General features: G+C 43.6%; 1 protein-coding gene across 3 annotated transcripts in view; it reads right to left on the bottom strand.

The window, feature by feature from the left end:
* RAI2 (retinoic acid induced 2) overlaps nucleotides 1-21,299 on the bottom strand; it is a 64,166-nt gene that overhangs the window by 11,337 nt on the left and 31,530 nt on the right. The window lies entirely within an intron of this gene.

Genomic DNA, 21,299 nt, shown 5'->3' with positions numbered 1-21,299 from the left:
TGGGCTGTGAGAGTCAGTGAGTATCTGTTCCTGGATCCAGCCAAGGCCTCAGAGCCTTCAGCTGTACATGCAGAACCCCCAACAAACCTCAGGTGCTGCTGCCGGAGCAGCCATCTTGTGCAGAGGCAGAGGTCACATTTAAGGTCTCAGGCCAAGGTCTGTTGCCTTAAAAAGCTATGTTTTTTTTGGAGATTTCTCTGGCAAAAGAGAAACCTCTACCCACCGAACAAAAAAGCAGGGTGAAACCTGCTTCTGGAAGAAAAAAAAATACTTCTAATTAGATTGAGATGCAAAGGTTAAATTTTTGTTCTGGGAAAAGGGCTGTTTATAATCTCGTGTCATTAGCAGGACATTTTCCAGAGACTAGTGTGCCAGAAATAGAGTCTAAGGGGTCAACTAGAAGGAAGGGGTGTAGATTTGTGAAGTACAAAGGACTGGAGTTCAGATTTTCCCTTTATTCTAGTGCATGTGGGCCCCTCACATCACTGGCACAGAAACAGTGCCAGCCTCACCCTGGACACCCTGTGAGAGTGGTCAGAATTATAAGCTTTGAACTCAGACAGACCTAGGTTCAAATTTCAGCTCTGCCTACCTTTTTGAGCTGTGTGACCTTGGGCAAGTTAGTTCTAAGCCTCTGTGCAAAATAGGGATTAAAAAAGAGCTGGGATGGTTGTAGGGAATAACCTATGTAAAGTACTTAGCACAGTGCCTGGCACATGGAAAGTGCTCAGTAAAATATAGCTATCATCATCATCACCATCACCACCACCACCACTATCATCATTATCATTGTTGTCATCTTATCACCAGAGTCATTGCCATCATTATCAGACCCACTGCTCAAATTTCCTCTGAGCATCTTAAGTAGCATAATGATCCCAATAGGTTTGTACATTCAGTTCCCAAGTTAAACCCTGTTTGTTCAAAGATTCATTTTAAAATCAGCTGCTAAGAACTGGGAAGACATTTACTAAAGAATTAATGTTACATCTGATGGTAAGGTTTCTACAAAAACTCACTTAATCCCCAACATAGCTGAAATATTGAACATTTACATTGAAAATAGAAAGCCATGGTTTATAGCATTGGAAATGAAAAGGAAAATAATTAAATATTAAAAAAAACTATTTCTCATTCAAACTGAAAGGCTGGGAAAGGAAGAAGAGGTAGCCAGAACCTTTTGTAGCTTAAATATGGAGTCACAAACATGTTGGGGTCCAGAATGAGCCTCCTCAGAATGCATCACCTTGGCATGCAGATTATTTCTAGCTGAAAACAAAGTCCAACAATTTAAAGAAGAGATTTTTGGTGTTTTTGCTTGTTTTTAACCTCTTACTTTACCTGCCTAAAGAAAGTCAGGTAGCGCTAGCCGGTTTGGCTTAGTGGATAGAGCATCGGCCTGTGAGACCAAAGGGTCCCAGGTTCAATTCTGGTCAAGGGCACATACCTCAATTGCAGGTTCCTCCCCAGCCCGGGCCCTGGTCGGGGCTTGTGCAGGAGGCAACAAATCGATGTGTTTCTCCCACATCAATATTTCTCTCTGTCTTTCCCTCTCTCTTCCACTCTCTCTAAAAATCAATGGAAGCCGAAACCGGTTTGGCTCAGTGGATGGAGCGTCGGCCTGTGGACTGAAGGGTCCCTGGTTCGATTCCGGTCAGGGGCATGTACCTGGGTTGCGGGCACATCCCCAGTAGGAGATGTGCAGGAGGCAGCTGATCGATGTTTCTCTTTCATCAATGTTTCTAACTCTCTATCTCTCTCCCTTCCTCTCTGTAAAGAATCAATAAAATATATTAAAAAAATAAAAATCAATGGAAATATAAACTCTGGTGAGTATTTTAAAAAAAATAAATTCAGGTAGAAAACCCTGCTTCAGGAAGGGAACCTCAGCCTATTCACCTCAGCACATAGGAACTAAGTGTGGCCAACAGGGAGGATCCAAGTAAGTCTGTTTCCCGTTGTTTCTGGATGGCCCAGCAAGAATTTGTTTACCAAATATTTACTCCTTCTCATCTACCTGTAAATTTCCTGCTTTCCCTTTGAAGTCCCAGACCCCTGCCTCCTTCTCCTTAGTCTAGAATGGTAGATAAGCCTGAACTGCCCAATGTATCCTGGGGTCCCATATTTTTAGGGAACCCACATATGCACATATGTAACAAATTTGGTCATTTTCTCCATAACATAATCTGTCTCATTTTAATTTCATTATTAGACCAGCCAGAAGAGCTTCCAAGGGTGAGGGGGAAAGCATTTTTCCACCCCCACAAGCATTGTAAGTTTCTGAAGTTACTGCTGATTGGCTATGATATATAATTTCACTTAGATCCTATAGTTTTCCTTCTGGTTGTTGACAAGAGGGGCCTAAGTAGCTCTTCTCTCCTGCTCAGAAGTGGGATTAGGGTCATTTTTTCACTCACAAGAGGAACAAAAACAAGAGAGGGGTGGAAGAAGAGAGGAAGAGGGTAAGAACAAGAGGAAGACAGAAAAAAAGATATTTTCTAAGATAATTTGCCAAGAGTTGAAGGAAAAAGGGGGAGAAGATTAAAAAGTATGTGTAAGTCCAAATAAGGAAGAGACTGCTCAGCTGGAAGTGGTAAAACAGATAAAAGAAGCTATATTGAAAACACCAAATGAGCATTATTCAGCTAGCCACAAGAGGACGCTGCTGAGCTACAACAGTTGGTTACTGCGCAATGCTGTGGGGGGAGAGGTGGGAATGGAGCTGCTTAGTAGAATGAAAATTGGGAAAAATATGAATGTGTTTACCAGTGCTAGCAGGCACATAATGAAAGTGATCCAAATTTGAGGGAAGCTTCTCCCATGCTTTAAAGCCACCAAGCACATTCACTTGTGACTTAGCTGTTCTGTCAGTCCTAGAAAACACACACACACACACACACACACACACACACACACACACACACACACATTTATTTTCTTTGGTGCCTAATCTTTATTTTTGTCTATCTCTTACCCCTCCTCGGGCAGTTAGAATTGGGGTTCCCCCATCAAAATTGGGTTTTCTAGAAAGAAGCTAATAAACTCATTCTCACTGAGGTCTATGACTGATAGGTTCAAGAATTATGTTTCCTTTATTGGCATAATAAACATAATGCAATCAGTGATAAAGCTATGGACAAACAAATGAAACTCTAATTGAGGGATTTGAGATACCAATCATGGGGTGGGACCTTCCTAATTGTCTTGAAATCTCTCCATATAGACAAGAGCCTACAACTATGACCAAGTTTGCTGGCTCCATTAAAAGGCACTTGAGGTTTTAAAAAGGGATGTGACATAGCCTCATCCTGCAAGCACTCATAACTAAGAGAGGAAGTGAATGCAAGTAGGTTCTTCATTCCCTTATAGACTCAATCCACAAACACTGTTCACACACCAGGAACCTCATGAGTATGTGCCTGCAGGGTCCAGAGATTTTAGCAGTATCTGGAATTGTCCTTATGTCACAGTACTTTATGGTCTTTACTTACCCTGTTACTGAACTGGCTACCTCCTGCAACTCTGGTTTCTGTCTTACCAGACTTTTATGCATAAGTTAGGGGCTCTCAAAGGATTATCTCTCCCCCACATACCCTCTACCCCATGCACAACATGCTATTGCAGTGCTACAGCAACAATGGAAACTTACAGACTATCACCAATAATGGTAGACATGGTGAGGAGGGTAAAGAAGGAAGCTTGGCTTTTGGTGAATCCAACTGGCTAGTTATCTTAGTAGGGCTCCTCCCATAGACTTATTTGACTGAAAGTAGTTTATTTGGGAGAAGATCACAGAAAACACCAGTAGAGTGAAGCAGCAAGACTGGGAAAGGGCTCATCAGTTTTCCAGGGGGATGCTGGGAGACAGTGGAGAACACATGCCTTGGAGTTGGCACATTTATTCACCAAAACCCATCCATTACTGATCAAGGGCAGCTCCTGGAATGTGTCAATTTATTGGCACTTCCAGCTAGCCCAGCATGCAGGCCTAGTGTGCTTTTGAGACACACACAAAGGAAGTCCTCAGGGAGAGTCACAGGTATTTGCAATAAACAGGGATATGGCAGGGGGGGGGGACCTTTTTTCTGCCAAGGGCCCTTTGGATATTGATAACATCATTTACAGGCCATACAAAATCATCAACTTAAAAATTAGCCTGCTATACTTGGTTAAACATTTGACTCACCCCTAATGCCTTGGCAGGGCCAGGCCAAATGATTTCATGGCCTTATACAGCCTGCGGGCCAGACGTTCCCCACCCCTGAGATATAGAGTCCCATGGGACATAAGGGCAAAGCACCAACCATATTTGCTTTACACCAGCCATGCCCTAGAAAGTTCCAGTGGTTATTATGTGAAGACACAAATGTCACCAAGTCAGGCCACCATGACAAGGTGTTTCCCCAATTGCTGATACTTTCTATGACCTCTGTGAAGAAGACACTCTGTTATGATAATTTCCAAGCCTGGTAAGACAGAAACCAGAGTTGCAGGAGATAGCTAGTTCAGTAAGAGGGTAAGTAAGGACTATGAAGTACCATGATGTAAGGACAAGTCCAGGTACTGCTAAAATTTCTGGACCCTGGAGGTACATACTCATGAAGTTCCTGGTGTGTGAACAGAGGCATCAGTTCACAAGAAGTGTGCCTCGAGATCCCATGAAGAGCCAGGCACAAAAGGAGGCCAGGAATGGCTCTCTTTCCAAAAGCAAGATGGTCCAGAGATTGACTGCTTGGCTAATGTGTTCCTTTGGGGCCCTCAAGAGAGTTCTTTTAATCATATTTGTGCTGGCTAGAATGTAAGATGTTCCTGAGATGAGTCACAGAAGGATTGTCTCTTCTGGTGATCTTGTGTTCCAACTCAGGGACCAAAAAACAATCAATAAACATACACTACTTCACTTTATCAGCTGCACACTGCCTAAAAATAACAATAATAATAACCTCAGCCCAAGAAGTACGCAGACAATGCAGGAAGAAGAGGGTGGAGAGTGCTCATCTTTTAAACAGGGAGCCTGCTTTCTGGAATTGTTTTGTCAGAAGCACCCCTGTGGCTGGAGGTGAGCTCTCTCAAAAGCAGAACAATGCATTCTGAAGAATCTTAGGGTTGGTCAGTCTTTTGAAGTCTAATGAACTCATTATATTTATTATTTTAAAGCAAGTATGGTGGATGCAGCTAATACAGCATAAACAGCTTGGGTGGGGCAAGTAAAAGCTGCTGTGTAACATCTGGCTAGCTGTCAATGAAGATTATAGGCATTATTTCCTATTTTCTTTGGTGGAGGAGAATTCTCCTGGAATGTATGCTTGTACTCCCATGGTGGATGAGTTGAAAGAGGTTAGTTATTGTCCCTCTAATACCCAAGGTGGATCCCCAAAGCAAGATTCATGGTGATCCTCCTTTTTTCTCACCTGCTCCACATCTGAGTTCAGTCATTAAACCTTTATTCCTGGAAGTGACATGTGAGCTGGGCCTGGCCACATGGGTAAGATTTCAGCAGAGGAGATGATGGAGTGGGGGTGGGGCAGAAGCATAGGAGGAAAGGCACAAGAGGAAAAGTGTGGAACTGGGCAGCAGGCTGGGCAGCTGAAGCACAGGGCTGGGGAGGGCTTGAAGGAGAGACGGGGTACTGTGAACATTAGAAAGCTGTCTGCCTCATCCAAAGGGTGTTACAAATTTCCATTCAACAATTAACCTTGTGCCCCAAAGGATAACCAACTCAACCAACACAATTTTGATGTCTTCAGAGGTTCTGATGGAGGCCATAATGCAGTACTGACGAAGGTTGAGAGGAGGAGAAAGGACATTAATTGGCAGGGCTGTGCTAGCTCCTCCTTCTCTCTCTCCTCTCTTCTACACACTCATGAGCTTATATAAATAAATGATTTATTAAGATTTATTTATTATGTGCCAGGCACCCTGCTAGGTATTTTACATTCATTTTCTCTTCTCAATTTCTCAGCAACCCAGCAGATCAGTATCATCTTGGTGTGAATTGGTTTGTAGGTTTTTTTGGTCCTTTTTTTCCCCAGAACAGATCTGTGAGTCCCCAGGGTATGGTTGTTTTGATGGGAGGGAGGGAAAGAGTTTCCTAGAATGTGAACAACATTCAATGCAGAGAAGGCAGGTCTGGGGTGGTAAGGAAAAGATAGGGCAAAGGTTCCTGGCTCCATATGTGGGGGCAGGGAAGGCAGGAGGAGAGGAAGAAGGGGAAGTGTCTTCTCACCTCTGGCCAGAGCCTGGAATTCCTTGATCTTCTGTACCTGAGGCAGGCCAAGCCCTGAACTTCCCCCTTCACCATTACCAGAGCAGCCAGCCATTACTCACCCTGAAGGACACGGGTACTCTCATTTCTTCTTGGAGCCCAACTTTCCTTTCCTACACCTCAGGACCAGCTTGCATCCCAGTCAGGGCTTCACTACCAGCCTCCCCAGGAATATATAGGTTGGGGGAAAAGTAGGTTTACAGTTGTTCACAGGGAAAATAATACAATAAATAATAACACTGTAAAAGAATAACCTGTGTTTCACACACTCACAACTGTAAACCTACTTTTGCCACACCTTGTATTTCATCTATGACTGTCTGGCTGGATGTTTACCATACCTACTTCCTCTTTTGCCTGCACTACATTTCCCAGACTCCCTTGCAGTTAGGGATAGTCAGGTGCCTGAATTCTAGCCAACAGAATGTGGGTGGAAGTGATGTGCACCACTTTCAACAAACCTTCCTTACATGGTTCTCTAATCTCTTTCTCCTTACCTCAGCTTGATGCACAAGAACTTCTTGGAAGCCACCTGTTGGAGATAGTAGAGCCACAAGATGGAAAGGCCTGCATAACTGAATCATGGTCTGAAGGAGAGCCACTGGCCATCAGGAACATCCATCTGGGGCTTTATGTGAATAAAGAATAAACTTCTATTGTGTTTGAGCCCTGGTACACTTTCAATTTGTCTGCAACAGCAGCTATCATTACCTAAACTAATACACTGTGCACAGGGAGTGCTGGAGGCACACTGACTTGCAGCCTCAGAGCATCTTGAACCCCACCAGCTGATAGCCAGACGGCAGTAGCAGCCCAAGTGCCCAGAACCCAATTCTGAGCTTCCATGTGTTAACTTTTCTGTACTAAAAGCACTGACATCCTTGGCTGTTCTTCCTGACTTGAATGGATTCATTAATATGGGTTCAAGGCCATTTTTTCTTGGTTCCTGCATAAATAAATATCCACTGAGTCTACTTCATTAGCATCCATAGAGCTAGTGGGGGTGGAGAGGGCAGGGGGTGTGGAGCTGCCTTCACAGAGCAGGAGGAGGCAGGCCAGCCAGCAGCCTTCTTCCCCTCCCCCAGCTCTGCAGGCAGCCCTCATCCATGTGAGTGGGTGGGAGTCGGGGAGGGAGAAGCAGCAGGGTCTTGGCACAACACAGGCAAACAGACTCCGGGGACCTGGCATGCCTGGCATCTGGCCAGAGGAAACTGCTAGGACCACAACACCCCTTTCTCTCTTTATACCCTTAGATATTTTGTTGTTTTGCAGAACAGGGAGGCCTGGGATTTCTGCCCTTTCCCCAGCCACACTGGAGTCTTTCTAGGAAAGATCCCTGTGGATTTTCCCTTGGGGGAGCTCACCATCTATGGCTCAAGGATCTGGGCCAGCTTTCCCTTGGTGCCCTACATAATTGATTTTCTAGGCAAAAGACTTCCCATTAAATAGTAGCCTCCCCTTCCACCAACCACTGAAATTTCACCACTAGCAAGCTATTGCCTTGTGTTCAACATTATTGCCCTCTTTCTGGGTTCCTTTCCAAAACACCGATCTGTGTAAAATGTTTGGGTCATTGCCACATTGGAGAGAATTGATCAGAACAGTTTCTACATAGTAAGGGCGCCAGCACCTACAGTGGGAACATTTCCTGTCTGTGCCTTAGGTGAAGCTCTAACCCAGTCACCCAGCAGAGTTCCAGTTATCGCTTCATTTCCATCAATGCTCGAGGCTTGGCTACAGAACACAGGGAATATTATAAATGTTCTTTTGGTGGTGAAATGGGTGGCTTGCTAATTAGTGTGGTGACTGTAAGAAATGGGAAAAATTAGCAATATTCAAGATATATGGATAGCTAAAATATTTTAAAGGCATTCCCCATTTTGTGTGCATAGTGCTGGAAAATCCAGGAGAGCCAACAGCCAGCACTCCAAGGATGATTTTGATACTTGCCACCTAAGTGGTCCCATGCCTGGCAACTACCTGGTTTTGGAGGACTTCCAGTTGCCTACATCAACTAGAAGGTAGCAAAATTCTGCCTTGGAAATGTTGTCATATCTGTGTTAAGTGGAAATTTCATACAATGTGTGGTCACAGCACACATTGGGATAGAAAGGACAGCTGGCTGGGACTTCCTAGCACAGGCCTAGGAACTGGTTTGTGCAGTGATGGTGAACCTATGACACGCGTGTCAGAGGTGACACGCGAACTCATTTTTTTGGTTGATTTTTCTTTGTTAAATGGCATTTAAATATAACAAATATCCATGAGGAACTGTATTTAAAGGGCCAGAAGGTTGAGAACCACTGTCTAAGGCAGTGATGGCGAACCTATGACACGCTTGTCAGAGGTGACACGCGAACTCATTTTTTTGGTTGATTTTTCTTTGTTAAATGGCATTTAAATATATAAAATAAATATCAAAAATATAAGTCTTTGTTTTACTATGGTTGCAAATATCAAAAAATTTCTATATGTGACACGGCACCAGAGTTAAGTTAGGGTTTTTCAAAATGCTGACACGCCGAGCTCAAAAGGTTCGCCATCATTGGGTTTGTGCCTGCTGGCTACTTACATGTCAGATTTGCACTGTGTGTGTGCAGCACAATTTACCCTGAGACTGGCTGTCAGTGTGTTTTTGAGCTCCCTGATCAGGAGCCCCTCCCCTCTCCATTCTGACTCTCTGGCCTGACTCCTACTCCTGCCCATCCTGGGCCCTCTGGGGCTCTGGCTCTGAGATTGACCTGAAGCAACCCACAGACAGCCCTCAAGGCTGGAAAGATGCTGATTCAGGGACAGGATGATGAGCAGAAACCTCCTGTCTGTAAAAATGCAATACTTGGCTTTCCCTCCCGAAGGACCTTTTTAGTGTCTGAGCTGGTAGTGGTCAACATGCTTGAAAATTCTTTAAAATGTCTTTTAAAATTAAAAAAGTAAGGAATCATATCACATCCATTAGAACGATAAAAATTAAAAAGCCCGTAGCACCAAAAGTCAATGAGGATATGGAGCAACTGGAATCCTTGCTGGTACACTACTGGTAAAAATGTACAGTCACTCTGGGGACCTATCTGGCAGTTTCCAATGAAGTTAAACAACTGCTACCCTCTAGGTCAGCAATTCCACTCCTAAGTATCTTCCCAAGAGAAATGAAAATATATTCACAAAAACTTGTACACAGATGTTCATAGCAGTCTGGTCACAAGAGCCACAAACTGGAAACAACCCAAATGTCTGTCAACAAGTGAATGGATAACATGCTGTGTGACACCCACCAGTGGACTTCTACTTAGCAATAAAAAGCAGTGAACTCCTGCCACATGCCATGACATAGATGAGCCTCGAAGACACTGTATTGAGCGAAAGAAGCCAGATACCAAAGTGTGCATGCTATAACATTTCATTGAGGCAAAGTCCAAAAGCAGGCCAAAAAATGTATAATGATAGAAATCAGAAAGTGCTTGCTCTGGGGAGGGGGCAGGGGGAAGGATTTTTCAGGGGTAATGGGAATATTTTATAGCCTCTTTCAGGTGGTACTTACACAGGTACACACAATTGTTAAAACTGATGCATCTGACCATTTAAGAATAATTGGATTTTATGTTAGTTATCCCTTGACTTAAGAAAAGAGACATTGAAAATATTATCAAACTGCTAAAAAGAAAACAAACAAACAAACAGAAAACAAAACACCAGAAGTGGTTCTGTGGTTCTGCATTGCAAATTGTGACCAAATCTGAGTATAGTGGAGGGAGGGGAGATGGAGCAGAGGCTGCTGGTGGCGAGGGGTGGGGGCACCACCTGGGCACCTGCCAGGGGCCCTTTACCTCAGGTACAAATAAAGGAGGCAGCACAGTCAGCCCCCAAACAAACAAACTCTCAATGAAATAAAAGAACAGAGGCCCAAAGGAAAGCTGGCTCAAGAGTGTGGGATAGCTATCAGGCTTTGAGCCAAAACCACTTTCCAGGAAATGGCAATATTTTTGTGTTTGGGAATGGGGAGGGAGTATTAAGGCAAGCAAGAGCCAAAATGCGTTGGTCTTTGAACAATTGCTGCCAAACTAAGGGGCCCTGTGGAGGAGGCTTCAAAGTGCTGCTACTGAGACCTCCTCAGTGGGTCTCTGGGTGGGGCACTCAGAAAAGCCCAGGCTGGAGCAGAAGTTGGAAGTTTCTTAAGGGCAAAGGTCTCCCTCCTATTTTGCAAAGTGAAGAGGAATCTTCTATTTTCCTAGTAAGAGACCTGGCAGTCTTGCCCATTCGCCTTGTTCAGCCTGCAAACAGCCTAGGGCAGCTTTATGAGGTCCTGGCACGAGCATGAGCTTGCAAGTCAGGCAGGCCACAGACCTTGGCTCTGCCCCTTCAGAAAAGAAAGGCAATGGAGTAGATCTACATGGGCTACTAATTTTCATTTTATAAAGATCATCTACTACAACCCATTTTCAGATGAGGAAACAAAGGCTTAGAAAAGGTGATTTGCCCCAGGCTAGCATCTAGTTAGGGGCAAGATTATGATTATAATTCTCCTCTGTTCAAAGCTCCGAGCACCTTCCAAGACAATGTGCTGCTCCTGGGCCCTCAAATGTTTTGATTTCCACAAATGCCTCTAAGTAATGAGGTGACAAATAGTATATTGAAATGGTGTTCCTCCAAGCAGAAGTTCTTTACTGCAAAAAAAAAAAGATCATTTAAAGACTAATTAGGATTCTGACATTCTTTAATGGCCCCAGGGCCATGTCAAAATCTATGTGAATAGTTTCAAGTTATTTTCTTATCACAGGTGATATTTATTCTCAAGAGAAAAATCAAGGATATGCTAGTGACATTCTTTGAAATTTGAGTTGGGTGCTATAATCATATAAGTAGAAGCAAGAATTTTTCTTAATAAACTACAAATAATTGAGAAATATACAAGTACTAGATAAATAATTTTACACACATTTTAATGCCATTCCTTCAGTTCAATAAATGACAAGAACTCTTACTCCTAATAATGTGCATGGTGATATTAAGCTCAGGGTTTAAAGGCTCACCTATTCTCTCCTTTCTTTTGAAACTCTGAGCGGGGTACAAGATAAAACTGGGAGAGAGAGTATGGAAAGACACTGGTGTAAGTCTCACCTGCATTCCCTCTTAAGCCTTCAGGGTAAATGAATTTCTCAAATCTTTTTTCTCTTTGATGGGCTAATCCCTTCCTTCCAGGAGATTTCAACCCTCTACTCTGCGCCTGGTCTACGGCCACAGAGCCACTTGCTATTTGCATCTTGTGTCCGCACACTGATCTCTTAAACAACTGCAGAAAAGATGACTAGAGAGGTCACAATTGCTGAATTTTGAGAGCCTCTGACTCTCCCTGGAGAATAAGCAGATGAGAAGTTCTACGGATTTTCAAAGAGATCAAGTCAGACTCTTCTTGAACCATGCCCACACTTTCCTCTGTCTCTCATTTTTCTCAAGAGGAGAATTCCGAAATTGTATAGATGTAGTGCTAATGGCAGAGAGGCCTACATCTCTTGCTGCAGGTAAGAACCATCTGCTTTTAGTTACTGAAACTGTCTCCACAAGGCCAAGACAACTTAGTCCAGTGGATGCAACTAGTGACTCAAACTGTTGGATGAGAAGCTGTTGACATGCCCTTGCTAAGCTCTCTGCCTTAAGCCACTGTTCGACATTGTGAAAGCGATGGGACACTGATGAACCCACACTCACTGCCCATATTTCTAACTTGAGGGGGGAAAATACAATGCAGAAGCAGAACAAATCCAAGATAAATCCTCCTGACTTGTAGAGAAGAGCCCTACGTAAATGTAATAGATACCCAGCTCAGACTGGCTGTGGGAGCAGTAGTAAGTTCCTTGACTTCTCTATGCCTCAGTGTCTTGATTTGTACGAATGGGGGTGTTATCTCTAAATATGCTGCAGGGTTGTTTAGGGGAGTAAGTGAGTTAACATGCAAAACACCTGGCACACTTAGGCACTCAACAAGGGTTATCTATTGTAATTATAATAAAGATAGGGAGTTAAAGACCCCCGCTGTGAAACACTAAATAAATAAGGTGAGCATTTCATTTTAAACTAAGCAATAAATAAGATGATGAAAAGAAGGTGCTTTTTGCTTCTCAGCAGTTTTTAGCCTGTCATGGCGCTGGCCTCTCATGGCCCACAGTGGGCAAGGTATGCAGGGGAACAGTAACTGGCATCAATCTGAAGTGTAAAGTTAAGAGCAAAGCCAGTGGGGACCTGAGAGAGGGTTTTCATTAGGCCAGACTATCTAGGATAAAGGGTGGGGATGGACAATCAGCTCAGGCTGCACCAGAGACTCAGCTGGGGCACTTTGAAAGATCTGGATACCCAGGCCACATCCAGACTAATGAAATCAGAATCCTCCAAGGTCACCCAGTCATCATAATTTGTTAGTGCCCCTTAGGTCTGTACTCCCTTCCTTTTGACATGAATAGTGCTTATCCAAGTTGGTCCTCAAGAGGCCCAGACACACAGTTTCAATATTCTTCCCAGAGATGGAGAAACCCATGAATCCTCAACCAGGGCAGGGATTGATTAGGATTTGTGTATGAGTCCACAGTGCCTTCAAAATAGTCTTTGTGCTGAATCAATATGTGAATGAATGGACACATAGATGAATGGATGGATGGATGGATGAATGGATGAATGAATGAATGAATGGATGAATGAATGAATGAATGAATGAACGAGTGAGTGAATACAGCACCATAGCAAATGTCTGCTGATATGAAGTAAAATTGATTAAAAACTTTCTGGAGGACAACCTAAAAGCATTCATACCCATTGACCCAGAAAATCTACTTGAAATAATCCCAAGGCAATGCAGGCCCTGGCTGGATTTCCTCCTTAGTGCCTACAGTTCTTATTAAAGAGAGATCTCATGGAGGTGTGGAACAGACTGACATACCTCTATGTTGGGTTGGGCGGATGAAAAGAGATAAACCAAAGAACTTATATACTTATATGCATAGCCCATGGACATGGGCAATAGGGTAGTGAAAACCTGGAGGGGGGGTTGAGGTTGGGGCTAGAAGGAAAGGGGGGAAAGGGGGAGGGAAATGGGAGATATCTGTAATACTATCATCAATAAAATATATTTTTAAAAATAGAGATCTTGTGGGTGACAGGAGGGAAAGAGTGGACACTCCAGGGCGACTGTGCTCTTGTAATCTCATTTCTGTGGGGATGTGGAAGAAGAGCACCCTCAAATAAGGCCAATATTTTTTGTTTCTTTCATTAAGGTTTGAGATTTGCACAACATTTCAGATAAGAACTCAGCTTGGATCCCAAAGTTCAGCAGCATAAACACAGAAGAGACTTTTCTAGATAGGTGAAAGACTATAAGAGGTTCCTGCCAGCCATTAACCTAAGTCATAAAAAAAAATACAGTAACCCTGGCTGGGTGGCTCAGCTGAATGGAGAGCCATTCTGTAAGAAAAATAAAAGTTGTGGGTATGATTCCCAGTCAGGGTATACCTAGATTATGGGTTCAATCCCTGGTCAAGGCCCATACAAGAGGCAACCAATGGATGTTTCTCTCTCATCTCTCTCTCTCCCTTCCTCTCTCTAAAAATCAATAAACATAACCTTAGGTGAGGATTAAGATTAATTAATTACTTAGTTAATTAAATCACAGTAAGGCAGGGCCTGATGTCTGGTTTTGAGCAGAGCAATCCTATTAACAGTCTCCCCACCGAGGACACTGTTAACCATAAAATGTGCCTTCAGGTAGTGAATAAAGTGACTCAGTCCTGTCAGCTGCTGTGAACAAAGGTGTTGGCATTGTGCCATACACTGAAGATGGCTATTTAACTTGGGGAAGTGAACAACCCTTTCTTTCTGAGAATGGGATAAATTTGCTCTTGAGTCCATCTTTAAGGCACTATGTATCAGGGGGAATCCATTTGTCAAGGCCCAAGGCCTACAGATCTCTCCCATGCAGGCCATGAGGTGCCTTCTCCACTGTATATGCGACAGCATTAAAATGATGGGGCTTTGACTAAGGAGCTGGAGTCAAGAGGAACAATTTTTACAAATATGCCTTTAAAAAAATCAAACTACCCCATCTTAAGCTTTTAAATGTGTTTGTATGTGTATGTACTTCTTAAGAGAAAATAGAGTCATCTTCAAATGTAAAAACATTCCTTGGGTAAGAACACTTATAAGAAGTGTAGTCCAGAAAAAATATTATTCTTGTGTTACAAAATCAAAGCAGTGGAGAGAAAAAAATCAAAGGGAACAATCCATCAGGAAAAATGTCAGGGTTCCAAAATGCTGTGGGAGACTGCATAAAAAGCACAGTAATATTTAAGCTTGTGATAAACATGCTTTTTTCTACAGTCACTTTTTACCAAGTGTGAGTTTATATAGCTTCCTTAAGGATTAATTCTAAGGGATTTCCTATCACTCCTGGGCTTAAAATTTCAGGCAAGCTTAAGGAGGTGGGTGGACTTTGGAACTGAGAGGGCACACAGAGGACAGCAATCAGAACATAGCACTGAGGTCGCTGAGGTCACTCCTCAGAGCCTTGCATGATTTACTTAGAAGGGGCATGGGTAGTTCCCCTGTGTCTCAGGCAGTTCTATCCTCAGCCAGCCATTCTGCAATGAGCATGGGTCATGAATTGCACAGAGGCCCAGGGTCTGGGCCAGCACTGTCCCACAACTGGAAAATCACCAAAGAGGTTGATGGTGGTCATGTAGTGATGTCTTAGATACTAAGGGTGACGTTACCACCATCATCATCACAGTGACCATTGTAGTAAGCCTCTTACTAAAGAGAAAATAAAACTAATTCCCTGAAAACTGACCAAAGCAGTATTAAGAAATGTTAATGAATTATTGATCCCTTCAAATGCAAATGCCTATTTCTTGGTGAGACTGTATGTTCTAAAACCAAAAGACAGGGAGCTTATCTGCTGTCCCCTTCTCCACTGCAATCACTGTGGTTTAGATCATGTTGACCTCCTCTGGCCAGATCCACAGAGAGAGTCTCTTGGCCCTCACATTACTCATCTCAGCAGCATTCCTAACAGTTGACCATTCCTTCATTCTCTTCAAACACAAATCAGATTGTTTTACTCAGCTGCATAAAACTCTCCAATTGTACTTTAAACTAAAAGTAAGTCCAATGGGACCAGCCCCACTTTAACCCCTCATCTTCTATCACTTTCCTCCTCCATCAGAGTATTTCTTTTCCTAGAAGCTGCCTTGCTTTTTTCTTCCTCTGGGCCTTTGCACTGGCTGTTTACTCAGCTTAGAATGTCTTTTCTGAAGCTGGTTCCTTCTCAGCCTTTAAGTTCCAAATCAAAGTAGCCTCCTTATAGACGATTATTCACTTGGATAAAGGAAGGGAGGACCTAAGGGAGAGAGAGGGGGAAAGGGAGAGGGAGAAGGAGACAGAGAGGGTCAGGGAGAGGGAGCGAGAAAGAAAGAAGGGAAGACAGTATTCTCAACTAGTATGCCCAATGACTGACATAGCTCAAATTCCTCAGAGAAGTACCCCTAAATTTTGAATAATTGTTCCATTTATTTCAGCTATAGCTGAGACCATATAGAGTTGAGTGGCTATCAATGAAAGAAGTGTAGGGTAAAGTAGCCTGGCATCAATGTGGGCCATGATGCAGGGTAAAGTAGCCAACTTCTAATGAATAAGAAGAGCTACATGAGCCCTAAGGCCTGAGGGCATGTACATTGGGATACTGAGGACTTTTCCTGGGGATTAGACAGGACAGCATGGCCAGGGTAGTGGGCTCTGCTTCCACAGCACTACCTAGGGCTGATAACAAGGAAGGGAGCCTGTGATATTCCCCACGCCACCCCCGACCCTTGCAGGCTAAACTCTACAAGGAAGGTAGAGGTGGAGCCTTGTGCAGCATCCAGTAAGCATTTGTTGAATGGCTATATTTAACAGAGGTTCTTCATCCAGACAATTGATGTTTTATTCAGAAAACACTTATATAAAGTGTTTATTGTGTGCTTGTACTCTTCTAAATGTTTACAAATATTCAGTCCTCACAGACAACCATACAAGGCGGATGCTATTATCATCACCACTTTACAGATGAGGAAACTGAGGCATGAAAAAGATAGGGTACTTGCTACTTGGTGGTGGCAGAGCTGGGATTTGAACTTGGACTACAGCACTGTGTACCAAGGACAGGCAGGAGGGAGGGCAGCATGAAAAAAGGGAAAAGAGGAATGTTGGGAGCCAGGGGAACAGTGGGGGTCTTGCCAGCCTTTACTGATGTGTGCCTTCCCCTGCAACAGATCTCTTTTCCTTTTCTGTATCTGCTAGAGGTCTAGGCTAGTGGTTCTCAATCTAGTGCCATTCTGTCACTGCTGCAAGGGGATATTGGGTCATGTCTAGGAATATATTTTGTTGTCACAACTCGGGGGTGGGGGTCTATAGGCATCCAGTGAGTGGAGGCCATAAATGATGCTAAACATCCTGCAATGCCCAGGACAATCCCCAAGACAAAGAATTATCTGGTCCCAAATGTCAATAGTGCTAAGAGTGAGTAACCATGCTGGTCCAGACACCACCCCCTTTCAGAAAATTAATGAAAATGGTAGTAAGGTCAGCAAAGGAAGGCCCATCTGGGAACTCCTGAGAAATGCCAGCCTGGATCCTGTTTCACCTCTACAAAATCTGAAGGGCAAAAGCCTTCCTGTTTGTCTGCCTCTCTCTGCTGTCTCCTGGCACCACAGCCATTCCCTCCTGCTGAGAAGCTAAGAGCAAGCAGCCCTTGGCCCAGATGGCACACAGCAGAGGCTGCTAATACCCACTTCCTTTGGCAGCTTCTTAAGACTCTTGGCTTGGAATTTGGTATTCCTCGAGCCCTTTTTCTTAATTACATTGTAGAGATGAAGGAAAACCTATGTGTAATTTGGTATTCCTCAAGCCCTTTTTCTTAATTACATTCTAGAGATGAGGGAAACCTATGTGTATGTAATTCTGAAATGAATGATCCTACCTTTGATTGATCTCAAACATGTTAGATTAGAACAAAATAATGCTGTTCCTCCAAATAGATTATGAAGGTCTCTGTAGAAGCAAGTGGACTGTGATGAGCCAAGCTGTGGCTGAACCAGATCTCCAAGCTGGACCCCAAAGCAGAGCCCAAGAAAATTTAAAATGCCCTTTATAGATGACTAGATGCCTGTTGCACAAAGAGATTCATGCAATAGGCCTTCCCTTCCCTTGGCTGCTGGCACCAGTTTTCCTCTGGCACCCAGGACCCAGGCCTTCACTCTGGCTGGGCTCCGGCCAGAGCCCCCCCACAGCCGTCAGGCTTTGCAGCTCCGCTGATCCCGGGGTGGTGAGGCCTCGCGGCTCCGCTCATCCTGGGGCCGTGAGGCCTTGTGACTCCACTGATCCCAGGGCCGTGAGGTCTCGTGGCTCCGCTGATCCTGGAGCCGTGAGGCCTTGCTGCTCGGCCGGCTTTGGGTACGTTTGGCTTTGCTCCACCGTTTGGAGCCTACGTATGCAAATTAAGCACCATCTTTGTTGGCGGCTAATTTGCATATTGCCCTGATTAGCCAATGGGAAGTGTAGCGAAGGTACAGTCAATTACCCTTTTTGTCTTTTATTAGATAGGATAAGAAGACAACTCAGGATCAGACTTAGGGTAGAAGAGAATGGAGTGAAACTAGGTGATGTGGTAAATTCTGAAGGCCTGTGCTCTGTGACCTGAGATCAACATTTCACCTTTCCCACTTGTGAAATGGGGTTCACAACATATCCATAAAGATGTTCTTAGGGTCAGCAGGGGAGGTTGTAAAAGGGCCTCACGCTGGGTGCGGATAAGAGTAGAGCCTTGGCAAATTTTTGTTTGCCCACTCGCTGATGTTCATCCTTTTATTCTCTTATCGCTCTTTATTCTTTTAATCATCCAACACCAGAATCCAAAAGGGATCCAAAATCTATTTATATCTCTAGCCCACCAACCCAGGAACAATCAGATGTCCTGAGCACTCAGTAGAATAATAACAAACAAAAGTAAAACTTGAGAAGTACTGCATGTGACCTGATTTGAAGGCATTTGAAGGAATCATATAGTTGATGGGTTTTCAAAATTGGGCTTCAGTTAATGAATAAAAGTATAATCTAGAGTCCATGGCATTTGCTGAGATGTTATTCATGGCCATCTGTATGGCAAAATATTGTTTGGGATGGTATGAATAAGAGACCCAGTCCAGAGAAATGGACCAGGCCAGCAGTTCTTAAACTTCATTAATCATCAAAATGCCCTAGGAGAGCTCTCTGAGAACACAGTCTCTGTCAGACCTCCAAAAGCCTGACCCAATACATTTGATGGGGTCCAGGACCCTGCAGGTTCCAAACTCCCCCCAAGTGACACTTAGGTCAGCCAGATTGGATTTAGGAACCTCTTGATGAGGTTTCTCAATTATGTGGAGCAAATTACCAAGTACCAGACACTAACCCATGATCCTTAAATCACTTCCAAAATCCTTAACCAAGATGTTTCCCAAGCATTGTTTGAAGCTGCCTTTGCTTTTATATCTAAAAGAAGGTTTTTAGATACAGGATTTATTTTACTCCCAGCAAGATGCTATACATCACTACTACCAATTAGACAAGTTCATTTAAAAGCTTCGAATCCATATTTGTAATAGCCCCCCTCTGCTCATCCAACTTTATGTCTAAACAGTGCAGCGAATAGTTGTACAGTTCCATTTGTGAATTCCACTCTTGTGAATGTATTTCCAAAATTGTTTCAGAATTTTTTTGTCTGGGAAAGCCAGGACTGCTGGTTTTAATAAGAACATGGTTTAAACAGTTATCCAGGTCACTGAGATTTCATGACTTCCCAGAACACAGGCAGCACACAGCACCCAAAGTACCTTCTCTTTTTTATTTTTATTGAATGTATTGGGGTAACATTAGTTAATAAAATTATATAGGTTTCAGGTGTACAATCCTATAATACATCATCTGTATATTATACTGTGTGTTTACCACCCCAGGTCAAGTCTTCTATCACTATTTATCCTCCCTATACTCTCTTCTCCCTGGATTGCCCTCTCTTTCCCTCTGGTAATTAATATACTATTGTCTGTGTCTATGAGGTTGTTGTTGTTTTTTGTGGGGGTTTTTTGTTTGTTTGTTTGGCTTAATCCCTTCACATACCTTCTATTTTTAAAACAAAGACTGCCCACACACAATTCCACCCTTTCCTCTTACAAAAGGATTCCCTCCCCACTCCCTTCTCCCAAAGTTTTCTTTAGAAAGTGTAACCTGGCTTAAAAGAATGAAAACTGAGGTTAGACCAAGTGAAAAGTGGATCCTGCCCTCAGGTTAAAACTCATCAACATCACAAAGTAATTCACAACAGTGGCTAGTCTCCAGTAGGTGCTCAATCACCAACTGAATAAATTCAAACTATTTGATAGAAGCCTGGCATCTCTGCTTATGAAAACCCAAACAAGAATTCTCTGAACAACTGAGACATTCCATAGCGTTCTATTATGTAATCAACAAACTAAAAAAGAACTTTATTTTTAGCTACTGAACTTCACAGGGAAGATCCCAGTCCTATTTAAACTTTGCTTTCATCCCTAACCTTCAAATGACACTCACATGATTTGCTTTTTTAATTTGTATTTTTAAAGAAAAGATTCAAAGATGGCCTTGAGCACATTTAAAACAATACAAAACAACAAGAGAAATAAAGCAGATGGTTAAAAAATCATAAATCAGGATAAGCACGCTGAACAAGCTACAAAGGAAGGCATCGTCAAACAGTAAAAGAGAAGGGGCACTTGGTTCCTCATGGCTAAGTCTCCATTATTGCTTCTTTGCAAAAGAAAGCTTAGAGGTCATCTAGGGGAGGGTATTATCCTCCCTCCTTAAACTTTCACAATTATGGAAAGAGCTGCATGATAATTGGGAACTCCAAAGGTTCAGTACTCAGAGCAGGTGGGTGGTATGTTGCTTCCCATGTGATAAAGAAAGAATGGTTTGGAAGGATATGGGGTTTTTTTGTTTGTTTGTTTTCCAATTACAACTGACATACAATATTATTGTATATTAGTTTCAGGTGTACAACATAGTTGTTAGACAATCATATACTTTACAAAGTGATCCCCCTGAAGGATCTCTGTTTTAACTGTACAGTGGCACAGGTAGGGAAAGAAGAGAGAAAACAAATAAAGAAAGAAAATCTAACCTAATGTGTATGTGCTGTTTTAACACATGATGAAAACAACGAAAACTCTTCTCTAGAAAAAACTTCCATTCCCATTGTTTCTATAGACATCAATAAAAGGACACCCTTTATAGAAATATCATTGACACCCTCTAGGCTGATGAATACAGTAATGGCCACATAACAATATTTTGGGCAATCACGGACTACCTATATGTGGAGGTCCCATCCTATCTAATAAAAGAGAAGCATGATAATTAGCGTACGACCGCTACCCTTCCCATTGGCTAATCAGGGCGATATGCAAATTAACTGCCAGCCAAGATGGCGGTTAACCACCAACAAAGATGGTGGCTAATTTGCTTATGTAGGCACAATGCTGGGAGGTGAAAGGGAAAGGACGGAAGAAGCCCCCTGCCACTGACGGTGATCGGAAACCCAGGGGGGAGCTAAGAGCCGGGGGCAGGGGCGGAGCCTCTGGCTTGTTTGGCTCACTGGATAGATGATTGGCTTGTTTGGCTCCCCCCAGCTGTGATCAGAGGACCAGGCACCTTTGCCGCCCCAGCCAGTGATAGCGGGAAGCAGGGGTGGAGCCAGCAATGGGAGCTGGGCAGGGACGGAGCCTGCAGTCTGGGGAGATAGGGATCCCTTGCCCAGGCCTAAAGCCTTGGCCAAAGATGTTAGGCCTGGGCAGGGGTGGAGCCTGCAATCATGGGGATCTGGGGGTCCCCTACACAGACCTAACGCCTTGGCCAGAGGCGTTAGGCCTGGGCAGGGGCGGAGCCTGCAACTGCGGGGAGCTGGGGGTCCCCTGCCCAGGCCTAAGGCCTCGGTCAGAGGCGTTAG

This window comes from Myotis brandtii, unplaced genomic scaffold (genome assembly GCF_000412655.1).
Source record: "Myotis brandtii unplaced genomic scaffold, ASM41265v1 scaffold490, whole genome shotgun sequence".
Classification (NCBI taxonomy): Eukaryota; Metazoa; Chordata; class Mammalia; order Chiroptera; family Vespertilionidae; genus Myotis; species Myotis brandtii.
Note: the sequence above shows the minus strand (reverse complement) of the source record. Positions and strands in the feature narration are given on the sequence as shown.